This window comes from Rhinoderma darwinii, chromosome 1 (genome assembly GCF_050947455.1).
Source record: "Rhinoderma darwinii isolate aRhiDar2 chromosome 1, aRhiDar2.hap1, whole genome shotgun sequence".
Taxonomy (NCBI): Eukaryota; Metazoa; Chordata; class Amphibia; order Anura; family Rhinodermatidae; genus Rhinoderma; species Rhinoderma darwinii.
The window spans coordinates 308,379,323-308,396,730 of record NC_134687.1 but is presented as its reverse complement, the minus strand read 5'-3'; positions in this window follow the sequence as shown (position 1 = coordinate 308,396,730).

The following is a 17,408-nucleotide window of genomic DNA, read 5'->3' as shown; positions in this document are numbered from 1 at the left end:
AACAGAAAGACATGTAATGCACAGGGGGTCATGTGCATCATGTGACCAACAGAAGAGAAAGATTCCATTAATTATCAGATAGAAAGAAATAATAACTAAATACGGTAATACTAGCTGAATTATATATATTGAGTAAATAGTTCCATAATGAAAGAAATATATTTTTTGCCAAAGTGCTTAAGGTATATAGCCATGGCAGACTTTGGGGCTTTTGTTAGGCTCACGGCTGCCATGACAGCCCATCAGCTCTCTGCCTTGCTGTTGAATGAGGCATCTAAGCAGGGTTAGACTGAAGTACCTTAGGTCCACCAGAGGAAATACCACCTTTCAGCTTAATAGATGTAATAGATGGAAGAGAGACTCCAACTCTTAAAGGGGGATTATTTATACTTTTGGTCATTAATGGTGACGTTATATTTATGCCTTAGGTATGGTTGTTTATCTGCACTGTCCGGTAAAATGTGCTGTTTCTGTTGTTATGTGGCTTTATTCTCCCTAGGTGGCATAGAAGGATGATTGGTTAGTCTGGCCACCGTAGACACATTGTAATGATGTTATTTGAATTGTGCACTGTAACGTTTTACTTCTTTGTACAGGTGGCATGATGGTTTGCTCGCTGGGCATCTAAAACTGTTGGCGCTGGGATATACAGCCCAGATGCCATTTTGACTGCGTTTGCCAAGCCATAACAGGGTAATTATGTGCAAGCGTGGCTACGCTGTGTCATTACCTAATGTGTGAAATGGTGGTCTTCCAACCAATCGTGGTTTAATTTTCAGGTGGAAGATTTGGAGTGAACTTGGGCTGTTCTAGGGACGAGAATTGGAGAGCTGCTGCAGAGTGTGAAAAGTTATGACAAGCTGCATGGTGATGACACCATATCATTGGGCCTGAGTCTGTGGTCCTGGAGCGAGTCATGGGGGATGGGCAGGAGCCTCCCCACAGTTGAGTGCTAGAGTCATGTGAGCATTGGTAGGTAGGAGCGGGGACAGTGGCGTAACTACCGCTATAGCAGCCGTAGTGGCTGCTACAGGGCCCGCAGCATGAGGGGGCACGGCCCCCCCCCATGGCCGGAGGCTCCGCTAGCAGCTGCTATGGCTGCTACAGCACGACACCACTGAAGAGGTTGTTCCTACAAAAGACATGCATCCCCTATCCACAGGATAGGGGTTACATGTGTGATTGCTGGGACACCCATCAATAAGGAGAACGGGGGACCGAAAGTCCCCCGAAGTTCTCCATGACAAACCTCGGACTTCCGGGGTCTGTCTGCAGCTCCATAGAAATTACTTGCGCACCGGTCGCGCTTGTGCGCATGCGTGACCAGAGCTCCTTTCATTTTTATTGAACTGCGCAAACGCCGGAAGTCCGAGGTTTGTCATGGAAAACTTCGGGGGACTTTCGGTCCCCGTTATTCTTATTGCTGCCAGCGATCACACATGTATCTTGCATGTCTTTTGTAGGACAAACTATAGGCTGTTTTTTTTGGGGGGGGGGGGCTATATGGCGTTATCTACAGGGGTGTAGGGGTCTGTATGGCGTTATCTACAGGGGGGGTTCTGTAAGGTGTTATCTACAGGGGGGTCTGTATGGCGTTATCTACAGGGGGGTCTGTATGGCGTAATCTACAGGGGGGTCTGTATGGCGTTATCTACAGGGGGCTGTATGGAGTTATCTACAGGGGGATTTGGGGCTGTAAGACGTTATCTACAGGGGCTGTATGGCATTATCTACAGGGGGGCTGTATGGCGTTATCTACAGGGGGGCTGTATGGCGTTATCTACAGGGGGGCTGTATGGCGTTATCTACAGGGGAGCTGTATGGCGTTATCTACAGGGGGATTTGGGGCTGATAGACGTTATCTACAGGGGGGCTGTAAGGTGTTATCTACAGGGGGCTGTGTATGGCGCTATCTACAGGGGGCTATCTATAGGGGGGCGCTGTGTGGTGAAATCTATATGGATGCACTGTCTACAAGGGGGGGGGGGGGTTGTGTGATACCCAGTGGAGGGGGGGCCCCAGTCAAAAGTTTGCTATGGGGCCCAGTCTTTCCTAGTTACGCCCCTGGGCGGGGGCATTCCCATGTGAATAGTCAACAAGCAGTCAGGCATGTGTTGCCTACAAGGCCTGAATTGCCAGACCAACCCCTGTAGCAGAGAGGGGCGCCCTTAAACCTGTCCGCGACACAGATAAAGCCAACAAACCATCATCCACTTGCCTGAATCGTGTCAAATACTGTTGCATCTCATATTAAGAAGTCCATAGAATACTTGCTAGGCCACATCTCGAATAAAAGTTACATTTTGCCAGTTACTGGCTTCTCATACCATCTTTTGCTGCAACACACTCCGTTAAGACCCTAAATTGTAGATTCTGTAATTTTTTATGGGGGAAAAAAAGCGCTAAATTTAGCAAAATTTTTCCTGTCAATATGATGGACACCACTGCGGAACCTGACAGACCTCGTTATAAGTCAATAGGGTCAATAGGGTCCATAGGGCGCCACTAGTGTCCACCATGCGACAGATCTGTCGACAACATTGTGGCTTCCATTATAAACTCGCCACCTTTCCAGTTATGGTGAGGCTGTGCTTAATTTAGCCACCACCTCCAGAAATTAGCTAATAGTAGTAGAGCCCACTTTAGTCTCCTGATAACGCCCATCCACTTCAGGATTTAGCTCTGTGTATTCAAAGATGCTCTCCCACATACCACTGTTTTAATAGATACTCAGGAGGGTCTGTTATCATAGACGCAGACCACTCCCTTTGCTTCTGCCTGGCAAGAACCTGAGCAGAATTCCCCTCTCCAGAGAAACTGCATTGTCAAGGCACTTTTCCATTGGCAGAATGCCTGCCCAGTAGATGACAATACAATATGTCGATCTGCGCTCGCCTGCTCAATTTAAACAAAGCAATGATCAGAATGTAGGGGAAGAACGATTGTTAATACGATCGTTTGGATCAATATATTTGCATCTTGTTGGCAGCACATCCCCTGTCTACATGCCAAGATGTGCTGGCGAAAAACGACTATTTTTTAGGCCACATAAAAGATGCAATCCCTTGCCCATTTGTCGGATGATCACTGTCCTGTTTAGCATAAGGCCGAACATTGGCCCGTGTGAAAGGGACTTTAGCATAAAGGGGTGGGGAACTGGCCTTAGGGTCATAGAAAGGGCCTAAAGAGTAATCGAAGACGAGACCCTTCTGTCCTGTTTGGCAAAACCCAGTACCAAAATATAGGACCATTTTGATCTTTCATAAAAATAATTACGATCCCAGTAGGTGGTTGAAATTAGATTCACTTATATACAATTTGCCTTTAGGCAGCAAATAACCCTTTTATTCCACCCACTAATTAAATATAAAACATAACTTTTATTTTATTTAAATTTAAGCCTATAACAGAACTTGAGTGTGGTTTCAGTCGCCTTATTTAAAACCACACACAACAATAAGGCCCACTACGTGTTTCATTGGTTAAATCGGCGTCATCAGGGGTCAATTAAATTAACAGTTATGTTTCATATTTAACTAGTAGGGTGGAATAAAAGGGATATTTATAGCCTAAAAAAATTGTATTTAAAGACCTCTTTACACTGCCCATTTATCGGGCAAACGAGCGTTCATAGGATGCTCGTTCCCGATAATTGCCATTTATCGTGCAAACGCTCGATCATCTGCTGATTGCATCGTTTTAAAGAGGCTCTGTCACCACATTATAAGTGCCCTATCTTGTACATAATGTGATCGGCGCTGTGATGTAGATTACAGCAGTGTTTTTTTATTTCGAAAAACAATCATTTATGACCTATATTAGCTTTATACTAATGACTTTCTTGATGGACAACTGGGCGTGTTTTACTTTTTGACCAAGTGGGCGTTGTGGAGAGAAGTGTATGACGCTGACCAATCAGCGTCATACACTTCTCTCCATTCAATTACACAGCACATAGTAATCTTACTAGATCACTATGTGCAGCCACATACACACACATTAACGTTACTCAAGTGTCCTGACAATGAATAGAGATCACTACTCGCGAGATTACGCTGTAAACTGTCATTTAAAACGAGATCACGTTTGCCTTGCTGTAAATATCACACAAACGTTACCGAAGTGTCAGGTGCTGTGTAAATGAATGGGGAGAATTGTATGACAATGATTGGTCAGCTCTCCAGCTGGTCAGCTCTCCACAACGAACACTTGGTCAAAAAGTAAAACACGCCCAGTTGTCCATTTAGAAAATAATTAGCATAAAGCTAATATAGGTCATAACTCCGTCAAAAATGATTGTTTTTCTAAATAAAAAACACTGCTGTAATCTACATTACAGCGCCGATCACATTATGTAAAAGCACTTATAATGTGGTGACAGAGCCTCTTTAAATATATAAACTTTTATCGTTGTCGGCAGCACATCTCCCTGCGTAAACAGGGAGAAGTGCTGCCAACATGATAGAAATGCATGGGGAGGAACGATCGGAGTAACGAGTGCTCGTCCCCATACTAGCTCCTTGTGAAAGGAGAAAACGAGTGCCGATCAACGAGCTGTCTTGTTGATCAGTGCTCGTTTACACGGCCAGTGGCGTAACTACCGCCTGTAGCAGCCATAGCGACTGCTACGGGGCCCGCGGCATGAGGGGGCCCGTGTCGCCCGCCATACACGTACGATACGCCTGAAAACAGCTCCTGAATTTCAGACGTTTTTGCAAGTGCAGGCGTATTTCGCTGCGTCCACTACAGATGTAATTGGAGCTGTTTTTTTATGGAGTCAATGGAAAACGGCTCCAATTATGTCCCAAGATGTGACATGCACTTTTGACAGCGGCGCGTAAAAAAAATGACCGTCTGGACAGTACATCGTAAAACCCATTCAAATGAATGGGCAGATGTTTGCCGGCGCTTTGAAGCCGTATTTTCGGACGTAATTCGAGGTTAAAACGCCCGAATTATGTCCATAAATAGGGTGTGTAAACCCAGCCTAAGAGTGTAGTGTTTGTTTTTAGGCATTTTTTGTCGTTTTGTAAACAATTTTTGGTAGTGGTGCCCTGAGAATTTTTTTTTTTTTCCTGGGGTGCCTCGAGCCTGAAAAGGTGGGGAAACTCTGGTCTAGGTAAACCGCAAAATTGTGTTCAACACTCTTTAACATGCCCTATCTATCTGATTTCTGTGGCCTTCTTCACTTATTGACGAGGAAAAATTAAAGTCAGGAAAGAATAATGGACATGCAGTACTGTGATGTGAATTTTCAGCAAACAGAAAACTGCAGCAAAAAATTGTGTGGGTATTTTTCCTGCTGTTTCTTTTCCATTTAGCTTCAATGCATGTAATATTTTCATGTATTTTAATGCAAATATTTAAACTATTATGACTATTAATAAAAAAATAAACACTTGAGCTATGATAACGGTTAAAGAGGACCTGTCATGTTTGTTTGTTTTTAAACCACATACCTCTTCTTATTCCTGGCCTCTTCTCGATTCCAGAGCTGTCATTTTAATATTTTCTTGGCCCTCTCGCTCCCGTTGTTCTGCCTTGGCCCCTGCTTCGTTTGGTGCCTAATAGGCTAATTTTGAGTAAAGGTCCAGAGAGGAGGAGACCTTATCTCTCCTCAGTAGGTGTTGCCTTCTCCATCACTCTGACGCTGTCCAATCAGAGCAGGTCTGCTGCACCACTGTGAGGCTGTCCACTCTGATTGGAGAGCGTCAGAGTGATGGAGGAGGCAATGCCTACCGAGGAGAGATGAGGTCTACTCCTTTCTGTACCTTTACTCAAAATTAGCATATTAGGCACCTAGCGGAGCAGTTGAAGCAATTATATGAAGTCGCCACATTGCACAGTGATTCACATGGAAGTACAGTAGCTATCCAGTTATAGTCTAATCCTTGTTTACATCTACTGTAATTCTCTGATATTTTTATGTGGACACCTTAAAATCTAACGGAGATGTACATTTTTCAGGCAAATTTTGAGGGCAGAATGCTATTGACCTGCCTGTATGGAAAAAGCCTTGCTAACAGCTTTAAGAAAGACAACATACAGTGGTATGTAGTCAAAATACATGAGTAGCAATTCTACTACATGAAGATGTCAATTGGCCATAAAAACCAATGGGTTGTATTTTTATCATGACTTCATCTGCTCTTATATGTTCACAATACAAAAAAAATTCATAAACTGTACTGAAAGGATAATGATTTGTCAGTATATGTATAAGCGATACTATTGAAATAAAAATCATATTGAACTAGTATAGAACTTTTTAAATCTCCTTAGCACAGAAATTCTTTCAAATACCTTTAGAGTAGCTCATCTGGCCAACATTATTGCAGTACTTAGGCAAATTAGACTACAATACAATGCTTAGTGTGAAGACTACCAAGATCATTAGCGTATAATACATATAGTCACTGAAATTTTACGGGTTACTTGATATAAGATACTAGCAGAATTGTAACAAAATAGTTACAAAGTTGTTCAACTTACACTATATGGACAAAAGTATTGGGACACATACACAGGGCCGGTTTTAGACAAAGTGTGGCCCTGGGCAAAGTTAAAAATGGGGCCCTAAATGCTGAATTAGGGCCTGTTCACATCTGCGTTAAGGTTCCATTGATGGCTTCCGTCAGACCTTTCCGTCAGGGGAACCCATGAACGGAAACCAAACGGAAACCATAGCTTTCCGTTTGCATTACCATTGATTTCAATAGTAATGTTTCCGTTTCCGGAAGCAATCAATGGAACCTTGACGCAGATGTGAACAGGCCCTAATTCAGCATTAATGTATCAATAATGCAGTCAATTCAGAGGGCGGTGTGCAGAGAACTGCATCACTGATTTCTAGCGCGTCCAGGACTGTTGCAAGACCCAAAGCATATGTCCCCCCTCTTACATAAAAAATTATCTATATACATATACAGTTATTAAATCATACCACTATATCAGATTATATATTACCTGCATACTGTTACTGAACACAACTCAATATTATAAGACCACAATATAAGGTCCAAATAATACCGCCACACCATAACCACATAGTGACTGAATAATACCACCATGCTGTTACTGAATAATACCTCCATACCATAACCACATAGTGACTGAATAATACCCCCTTACTGTTACTGAATAATATAGCCACATGTGACTGAATAATACCGCCACACCATAACCACATAGTGACTGAATAATACCCCCATACTGTTACTGAATAAAAACCACTATACAAAGACCAATATTACCACCATGTAGTGATGATGTAGTGGAAGATTCCAGTTATACACAGGAGCTCTGTAGACGATATATTACCTCCATGTATTGACCATATAGTGGTAGATGCCCGTTATACACAGGAACTCTGCAGACCCTATAAGTGATTACAGAACAATTATATCTAGTGACTCACAGGTGATGTTTTCTCTGATTAGAGTCGTTCACTTTCACTCTCCCTTTTTTTCTTAATCTGGCCCAGACCACTGTGACGACTTATTCCAGCCGCGACATGTTGGCTTCTCGCTTATCCAGCATCCTCCCGACACAATAAAAGTACCCCCATCAGTAACCGTTCCCCCTTTATGCCCCCACAGCAGTAATGCCCCCTTTGTGCCCCCTGTAGGTAGCGCCACACACAGCCCCCTGCAGATAGGGCCACACAAAGCCCACCTACAGATAGCGCCACACACAGCCGCCCTGTAGATAGTGCCACAGTCCCCCCTTTTATATAGTGCCACGCAGCCCCATAGCAGATAGTGCCACACAGACTCCCTTGCATATAGTGCCACACACAGCCCCCTAGTAGACAATGCCACATAGCCCCCCTTGTATATAGTGTCACACAGCCCTCCCCTTGTATAGAGATCCTCACAGCCCCTTTCCTTGTATAAAGTGCTACACAGCCACCCTTATATAAAGTGCCACACAACCTCCTCCTTGTATATAGTGTCACACAGCCCCCCTCCTTTGTATATAATGCCACACAGCCCTCCCTCCCTTGTATATAGTGCCACACAGTGCCCCTCCCTTGTATATAGTGCCACACAGCAATCCCCCCTGTAATATTGCCACACAGCCACCCCACAAAAAAATTATATCGTACTTCCCTTGCCCTGTTCTCGCGACAGACGGGGCACTGCACATCCTCCGGGCGGGACGCCTGCGCAGACCAGCATGATGCAGTGACGTCATCACCCCGGCCTTTGCAGGGAGTCTTCGCAGTGCCTAATAGGCTGCAGGCCTAACTTGGCCTGCAGCCTATAGTATTCATTTGTATCTGTATCCTGAGGACGCAGAAACAAGTGAATGTGGCTGTCGCTAGCACCAGGACCCCCTCTGGTGCTAGCGACGCTACCTGGCATGAGGGGACCCATGCCGTACGGCCCATAAATGTTATGGGCAAAGCGGCATGGGGCCCTGTAGCAGCCACGGGCAGGTGGCCCTAAGAGGATGGGGGCCCTGGGAAATTTCCCAGTTTGCCCCCCCTAACGCCGCCTTGCACCTACACATTACACCTACAGGAACTTTTGACATCCCATTCTAAATCCATAGGCATTAATATGGAGTTGGTCCCCCTATGCAGCTAAAACAGCTTACATGCTTCTGGGAATGCTTTCAACAAGATTTTGGAGCGTGTCTGTGGGAAGTTTTGCCAATTTATCCAACTCACCCAACCATGCCTTTATGTATCTTGTTTTGTGCTCTCGGACACAGTCATGCTGGAATAGAACAGGGCCTTCCCCAAACTTTTCTCACAAAGTTTGAAGCATACAATTGTCCAAAATGTCTTGGTATGCTGAAGCATTAAATGGGTTGTCTGGGCATAGGGGGGATTTTTCATACTGATGACCTATCCACAGGATAGGTCATCATTATATGATCGTGGGGTCCGGCACACAAACCCTGCACGGATCAGCTGTTCCTCTGGCCACCGGAAGGTCTGCAGGGGTCAGTGCCGGAAGCAGATGGCTCCAACCACTGTATAGCGACCGTGCTGCAACACTGCAGCTCTGCTCCTATGCAAGTGAATAGGAGCAGAGCTGCAGTACAGTCGGAGCCATTTGCATCCAGCACTGACCCCTTCAAAACTTCCTGTGCCCAGAGACAGCCAGAACAGCTGATCATGAGGGGTCCGGGTGTCAGACCACCACCAATCATATGATCTTTCCTGTGAATAGGTCATCAGTATGAAAAATCACCCATGCCCAGACAACCCTTTTAAGATTTCCCTTTACTGAAAATATGGGGCCTAGGCCAACCCCTGAAAAACAACCCCTTACATTATCCTTCCTACACCAACCTTTACAGCTGGTACAATGCAGTCAGGCAGGTAACGTTCTTCTGGCATTTGCCAAACCCAGGCTCCTTCATCAGACTGCCAGATAGAGTAGCTTTATTCAGCACTGCACAGAGCATGCTTTACACTGCTCTTCCGACGCTTGGCATTGTGCTTGGTGATGTAAGGCTTGGATGCAGCTGCTCGGCCATGGTAACCCATGCCATGAAGCTCCCGACACACAGTTTTTGTGCTGATGAAGTTTGGAACTCTGCAGTTATTGAGTATAACGGTGCTCACCGGTTTGTTCGTGGATCCTCGGTGTCGTCTAGGAGATGGTGCTTGGAACCCAGGCAATGCTTGGCACAGCGGGGAGAGGCATTCGGATGGATAGGCAGAAGTCAGGACAGGCGGCAGACGTCGTAACGGGTATGACAGCAATAGGTCAAGGCAGGCGGCAGACGTCGTAACGGGTATGGCAGCAATAGGTCAAGGCAGGTGGCAGACAAGTATAGTCAAGTTCAAGCAGAGGTCAGTAACGGGAAATCCAGACAAAGGCAGAAGGAACGGAAAACAGGGAACCAGGGCACAGGGAACTCACAGGGAACTTGGTTGAACAAGCAGGGATGCAAGGGAGGAGGAACCTTAAATAGGAATTTCTTAGGAATTAAGGCGCGCATTGGCCCTTTAGGACAGGACGAGTCAGCGTGCGCGCCCTCTAGTGAATGCAGCCGCACATCGAGGATGACGACCGCGGAGGGAGGTAAGGGATGCACTCACCTGACGCCGTCCAGGGCCAGCAGAGCGTCCGGACCGGGTAAGTGGAGCTCGGTATGAGCAGCTGGAGATGGAGGACGCCGGAAGCGGAGCAGAGACCGTGGGGACGGCGGGGAACGGTGCGACAGCCGTTACATTGAGTCAGTAGAGTGCTGGTGACTTTTCTGCACTATGCGCCTCAGCATTCGGTGATCCCGCTCTGTAACTGTACCTAGGATTTTGAGGCCTTATCTTACTTGGATGATTTGTGGGAACCAGCATAGGCCTAAAAAAAAAATGTGCAGATCATACACATTTTTTAAGGTATTAGGTATTCATCTAGGGGTATAATAAGAATGTTTTGTTATAAGGTTTTTTTCAGTATCCAATTTTAAAAATTGGTAAAAGACCAGAATGATAAAGGGAGGGGTGGGAGTGAGGGATTTAAAAGTAGCACATTTTTAATCCAGAAAGGTGTGGTAGAGGCTGTGATGGATGGTCCATTTGCTTATATTCTCTGTATTAAATTGGATTATGAATTATCTAGCAGGATGCCTGATCACGCAGAAATGTAATTTCTATTCCACCTGCACAGACCTTCTCCCCCTGTTTCAAGAAATATATATTTACCTTGTGTCTTAAAGAATCCATTTAGTGAATAAGAGTCATCTGTTGCTTTAAGACAAGTATATTAATGCTGATTTTGTATGTTTCTTAGTTAGCTAAGTGTGTCCTTGGTTCTCATGTGAAGCTTGTTGTAAGATGTGTGGTGACTTTGAAGCTAAAACAGCTCTTTCATAAGGAAAGGGGGGGGGGGAACGAGATAAGAGTGGAGGGAAAAATATACTTTTAGTGGGAGAGAACAAGCTATTGTATTATTGCCAGAGAATTTGCAGGTGTTAAGTCTGACATGTAATGTATGTCTATGATTGGCTCAATATGAAATATTCTCATTGTATGCTATTGGCTGAATCAGAGTTATTGTCATATTGCAAATCATTGGCTGAAATCAAGCCTATTCCCCTTTTGAAAGATATTATTGTAATTGTTTTTGGCAATAAACCTCAGAGGAGTATTTTTGAGCATACTAGCAATGTCTATTTCTCTTACTTCTGTCTGATATATATCGATATAATCTATGATCTGAATCTGAATAAATTCCTGGAGTGAATGTCTGTTGGAACACTCGTCTAAAATTTCAGTCTAATATGTTTTGAGCCATGACTTCCTGTCACGATCTGTGGGTATGTGGACCCACTGGGCCATACCGCCGCAGCGGGATTGCAGCTGGCCAAAGAGAGTACCAAGTCAATGTCTATAATCCGAGTAAGGATACCTGTGGTAGTTCAGACAGTAGCGATGGTTAGGCTCGGATGGGACCTTGGCAGCAGACACCAGGCGTGATGCAGCACAGATCGGTGGCACAACACGACTCCAACTCTTTAAGGCACATGAACAAGGTAGCACAGGATACAGGTAGCAGGAACGGGAACACTGGGAACTGGAAACACTAAGGGACCATTTGCAAGGACAGACACGGGTAAACACAACAATGCTCAGGCAAAGAAGGAAGGGGCAGGGCCCTTCTTATAGTCCAGAGTGAGTATGGCCTAATTACTGATTTTCTTCATGTGCACACTACGGGACACAGCAGAACAAAGCGGAAGTGAGCGCTGGCGTCTCCTGAGGAGGAGATGCAAACCAGTGCTGACAGATCCATGGCTGTGGCCGACGGGGCGTGAGTAATCCCGACGATCCCTGGCCATGGGCGTTACAGTATCCCCCCTCTTATGCCCCCTCTTCTTGGGGCCAGAGCGGGAGAGAAACTTCTTCATGAGGGTAGGAGCATTGAGGTTCTCCTCTGGCTCCCAGGACCTCTCTTCTGGACCAAACCCCTTCCAATCCACCAAATAAAACGTTTTACCTCCCACTTTTTTGGTGTCCAAGATCTCCTTAACCTCAAATGAATCTGATGGGGGCAACTGCAGGACTAGGAGTCTTGGTGTAGCGGTTCAGGACCACAGGCTTCAAGAGGGAGACATGAAAGGAGTTGGGGATCTTGAGGGTGGGAGACAGCTGAAGCTTGTAGGAGACAGGGTTCACCTGCTGTAGGAATCTGGAAGGGTCCGAGGAACCTGGGAGCAAACTTGTATGACTGCACCCTCAGCCGGATATTCCTAGAGGACAGCCAGATCTTGGTACCCAGAAGAAACTGAGGAGGCTCTCTTCTCCTTGTGTCTGCCTTTCGTTTGATGCGGTCAACCGCCAGCAAAATAGAGGATCGGGTTTGCTGCCAGATCTGAAGGAAGTCCCTGAATGCAGAGTCAGCTGCGGGCACCTGGGAAATAACTGACACTGGGAGAGGAATTTGTGGGTGTTTGCCGCAAACGATGAAGAATGGTGTGGTAGCAGTGGACTTGCTTGTGTGGTTGTTATAAGAGAACTCGGCCCAAGTAAGAAGCTGCACCCAGTCATCATGCTGTCTGGAGATGAAGTGTCGTAGATAGTTCTCCAAGATCTGATTGATTCTCTCAACTTGACTATTGGACTGATAAGACACGATATGCAGAGGTAAGCCGTGCAGGCGGAAGATGTGTTGGATGAAGAGGTTGGCAAGTCGAGAAGCAGAAGGTAGGCCAGTCAGCGGAACGAAATAAGCTATTTTCAAGAATCGGTCCACCACCACCCAGACCGTACTGCATCCAGCAGAGGGAGACAGATCTGTGACAAAGTCCATTGCTATATGCTGCTAGGTATCATTGGGCACAGGCAGTGGCTGGAGCAGGCCAGCAGGCTTGGAGTGAGCAACCTTGTTAGCCGCGCACACCGTGCAGCACGAGACAAAGTCCATGATGTATTTGGGCAGCGTGGGCCACCATAAATGACGGGCAATCAGATCTCGGGTTTACAGGCTCCTGCGTGACCTGCCATTTTGGAGCTGTATCCCCAGCAAAGAATTCTTCTTCTGTCTGCCAGGCGTACAAAAGTCTCGAACTTGCAGGGGGTTGACAGAGATAATGCAGGATGGATCAATGATGTTTTGCGGAGACTCCATGGCGTCCTCTGTCTCGAACGACCTGGAAAAGGCATCGGCCCTCACATTTTTGTCGGCAGGGCGGTAGTGGAGCTCAAACTGGAACCGGGCAAAGGACAGAGACCACCTGGCTTGACGGGGATTCAGCCGTTAGGCCGACTGGAGATAGGTGAGGTTCTTGTGGTCGGTAAATATCAGAATGGGGTGAGCTGCACCCTCCAGCAGATGTCTCCACTCCTCCAGGGAGAACTTCATGGCCAGTAACTCCCGATCCCCAATCGAGTAGTTGTGCTCTGTGGAAGAGAAGAGTTTAGAATAATAGCCACATATCACTGCCTTGCCTTTGGGAACTCTCTGGAACAGAAGTGCTCCTGCACCAATCGAGGAGGCGTCCACCTCTAACAAAAACTGTCAAGACACATCAGGATGATGGAGGGTTGAGGCTGATGTGAAAGCACACTTCAGGCTATTAAATGCAGATTCTGCCTTTGGAGTCCACACCTTGGCATTCATGCCCTTTTTGGTGAGGGTGGAGATGGGTGCTGTCAGTGAACAGAAGTTTGGGATGAACTGCCAGTAGAAGTTGACGAATCCCAAAAAGCGCTGTATGGACCTTAAGCCTTGAGGGCGTGGCCATTCCAGGACGGACTTTACCTTCTCAGGATTCATCTTGAGGCCTTGATCCGAGATTATGTAGCCCAGGAAGGGTAGAGCATCTATCTCAAACACGCACTTCTCCCGCTTGGCATATAAGCGATTCTACCTTAATCGCATCAGAACTTGACGGACGTGTCTCTGATGAGTCATCGGGTCTGGAGAAAAGATCTAGATGTCATCGAGGTAGACCACGACACAGACATAGAGGAGATCTTGGAAGATGTCATTGAAAAACTCTTTGAAGACCGTGGGAGCGTTACACAGGCCGAAGGGCATTACCAGGTATTCATAGTGCCTGTCTCGGGTGTTGAATGTCGTCTTCCATTAGTCACCCTGGTGGATCCAGATTAAGTTGTAAGCCCCCCATAGGTCTAGCTTGGAAAAAAATCTTGGCTCCTCGTATACGGTCAAACAGTTCTGAGATTAGTGGCAACAGATATCTGTTCTTGACCGTGATCTGATTGAGACCCCGGTAATCGAATTGATTGATTGATTCTTTTTGACGAAGTAGAACCCGGCACCGTATAAAACCCCTCTCCAAATTCTCCTCGATTTAAGCGGACATAGACTGGGTCTTAGGCAAGGAGAGAGGGTATACCCGTCCACGAGGAGGGGGCACATCAGGAACCAGTTCAATGGGGCGGTCATACGCCTGGTGTGGGGGCAGCGTCTCAGCCTCCTTCTTGCTGAAGACATCCGCAAACTGTGAGTAGTGAGGGGGTAATCCTGCCAACGACCGAGGAAGAGGACGTTGGGCTGGATGGATCTGTCCCAGACAGCGGTTGAGACACTTAGGGGCCCCACTGGAGAACCTCACTGGAATTCCAGTCCAGGACTAGGGCATGTAGTTGAAGCCAAGGCAGACCCAGCAGCACAGCGTTGATGGCCCTAAGCAGGATGAGGAAAGAAATGAGCTCTGAGTGAAGAGCTCCAACTTGGAGCCTCAGTGGTTTAGTCTTAGATAGGACTGGATCAAGCAGAGGTAGACCGTTCACTGAGGCAACAGTCAGTTCTCCAGGGGAACTGTGGGCAAATGGATGAGATCCACTAGGTCTTTCTGTAAAAAATTGGCTGCGGATCCAGAGTCCAGATAGGCAGAGAGCCGGTGGGTCTTCCCGCCAGACACTATGGTTGTGGGAATGGACAGTTTCGAGGAGAGTTTTTCTTATCCAGCTTTGTATCGCCCAAGGGTTGTCTCCCCAACCAATCCTAGGCATTGGAGTTTTTTTTAATTTTGCGGACACAGACTCATAACATGGCCTCTGAGGCCGGAATACAGACAAGTCCCGAAGTGCGTCTGTGTGTTACACTTCCTCAACAAAGCAAAAGCAGTCTTTGATGCAGAGTCCAGGTTTGGATGGACAAGTGTCACACTGATATATGGTATCCTTTCGGATACCCCTTTTTGTGCAGACATGGCACCTTTTTTGTGCCCTGCTTTTTTTTCCTGTGGCAGGCACTTCTCTAGGAAAGTGCTGCCCATGAACAATTCGGGAAACATTAGTTGAAGGAGCAGAAGTTTCCCCCAATTCGTCTCCAAGTAAAATCATTGAAATAATTTTTTCTTGCTACTCCAAGTATCTACCAAGAAGGCCAGCTTTCCTGTAGATTAAAAATGAATTATATAGTACCATCTGGACAAATTACACTGACAATTTCTTGTACCTGATTTTGCTTTTTCGCATTTGTAACGTCCACAGTCACAGACCACAGACTCCTGTCATCCTGCAGACGTCTTCCAGAGATGCCAGCACAAGCAGCCGTCCAGTCCTTCAGTGACCACTAGGGTGCGCACTCGAGCTCATTCCCGGCCCTAATGGGCCAGAGCACACACATGTTTTAGATTGACTGATTGCTCCCATGATCACCCTGGACTATAAGAAGGGCCCTGCCCCTTCCTTCATTGAATGAGCGTTGTTTGTGTTACTCGTGTTAGTCTTTGCAAATGGTCCCTTAGTGTCTTCCAGTTCCCAGTGTTATCGTACCTGCTCCCTGTATCCTGTATCCCGTGCTACCTTGCTCCTGTGCCTTAAAGAGTTGGAGTCGTGTTATACCACCGATCTGTCTGCTGTGTTACACCACACCTGGTCTCTGCTGCCAAGGTCCCATCTGAGCCTAGTCATCGCTACTGTCTGAACCACCACAGCTTGAACTATAGACTTTACTTGGTACTCTGTATTGGCCAGCTGCTATACCGCTACGGTGGTACAGCCCAGTGGGTCCACATATCCACAGATCGCGACAGTACGCTCAGGCCTTGGACCCCGCTGGTCAACCCAAGAGCATGACGATGTCACAAGTGATGCCACCGGATATGCTAGACCTCCGGTCTCGACAGGACCAACTCCTCCAGGCGTTGAACATTATTGCACATCGGCTGGATATGCGAGCTACAGTTCCTCCAGCACCTGCTCCTATTGCCTCTGCTGTTCCTCCTACTACACCTCCTGGCAGTACAGACCCTCCGACTACACCTCCTGGCAGTGCTGACCCCCCGATTGTCTCTGCCACTACCTCATCGCTATGGTGGAGACGTGAGGACCTGCAGGGGATTTCCGAACCAGTGGCAGATCCACTTCAGTCTGTATGCCAGAGCATTTTCTATGGACGGTGCAAGGGTCGCTTTCATCGTCTCTCTCCTTACTGGCAGGGCCCTAGCATGGGCGAACCCTCTCTGGGAACGACAAGGACCAGAGACCCGTGACTTTCAGGCGTTCCTACGAACATTTCAAACGGTGTTTGAGGAGCCAGGGCGAGTCTCGTCAGCAGCTGCCTCCCTGCTGAACCTTCGCCAGGGAGACACTTCCGTGGGCGAGTACACCATTCACTTCCGCACCCTGGCGGGAGAGTTGTTATGGAACAATAAGGCCTTAGTGGCTACACTCTGGCAGGGACTGTCCCCTAAGATTAAGGACGAACTTGCTGCCCGAGATCTGCCATCTACCCTGCATTACCCGATCATTCTGGCCGCTCGGATTGACATAAGGATCCGAGAACGGTTCCAAGAGGCTCGCCGGGATATAGTACTCCCTAGTCTGACTCCTACATTTCAGCAACCCCTGCTGCCTTTATGAGCTGTTCCTCCAAAGGAGTCTTTGAAGATGGACCATCACAAGCTGTCTAGCCAGGAGAGACAACGCAGACACACCTCGGAACTGTGTCTGTATTGCGGCCTAGTAGGCCATCTTGTGCGTCTGTTTCCCCCAAAAGCCCCAGAGTCTAGGTTTGGTTGGAGAGACAACTGTGGGGGAAGAAGGACTTCCTTCTAAATTGTCCATCCTCGAGTCGTGACAATAGCGTCCGTCGAAAAGATGCACCGGGTCTCTGCCTATCTGGACTTTGGATCTGCAGCTAACTTCATTCAGAGAGCGGATCTTCTTCAGTTGCCCACAACCCAATGGAGAGACCTTTGATCGTTGCCTTGGTGGATGGACTGCCTCTGCCAGACCTGATTGTAGCTGTGACCAAACCACTGAAGCTCCAAGTGGGAGCCCTTCATTCTGAGCTCATCTCAGTTTTTTGTCCTGTCCAAAGGCCGTCAACCCTGTGCTGCTGGGCCTGCCCTGGCTCCGACTACATGACCCAGTTCTGGACTGGAATTCTGGAGAGGTTCTACAGTGGACTTCCAAGTGCCTCAACTGCTGCCTGGGGCAGATCCATCCGGCCCAGTCTCAGTCATTG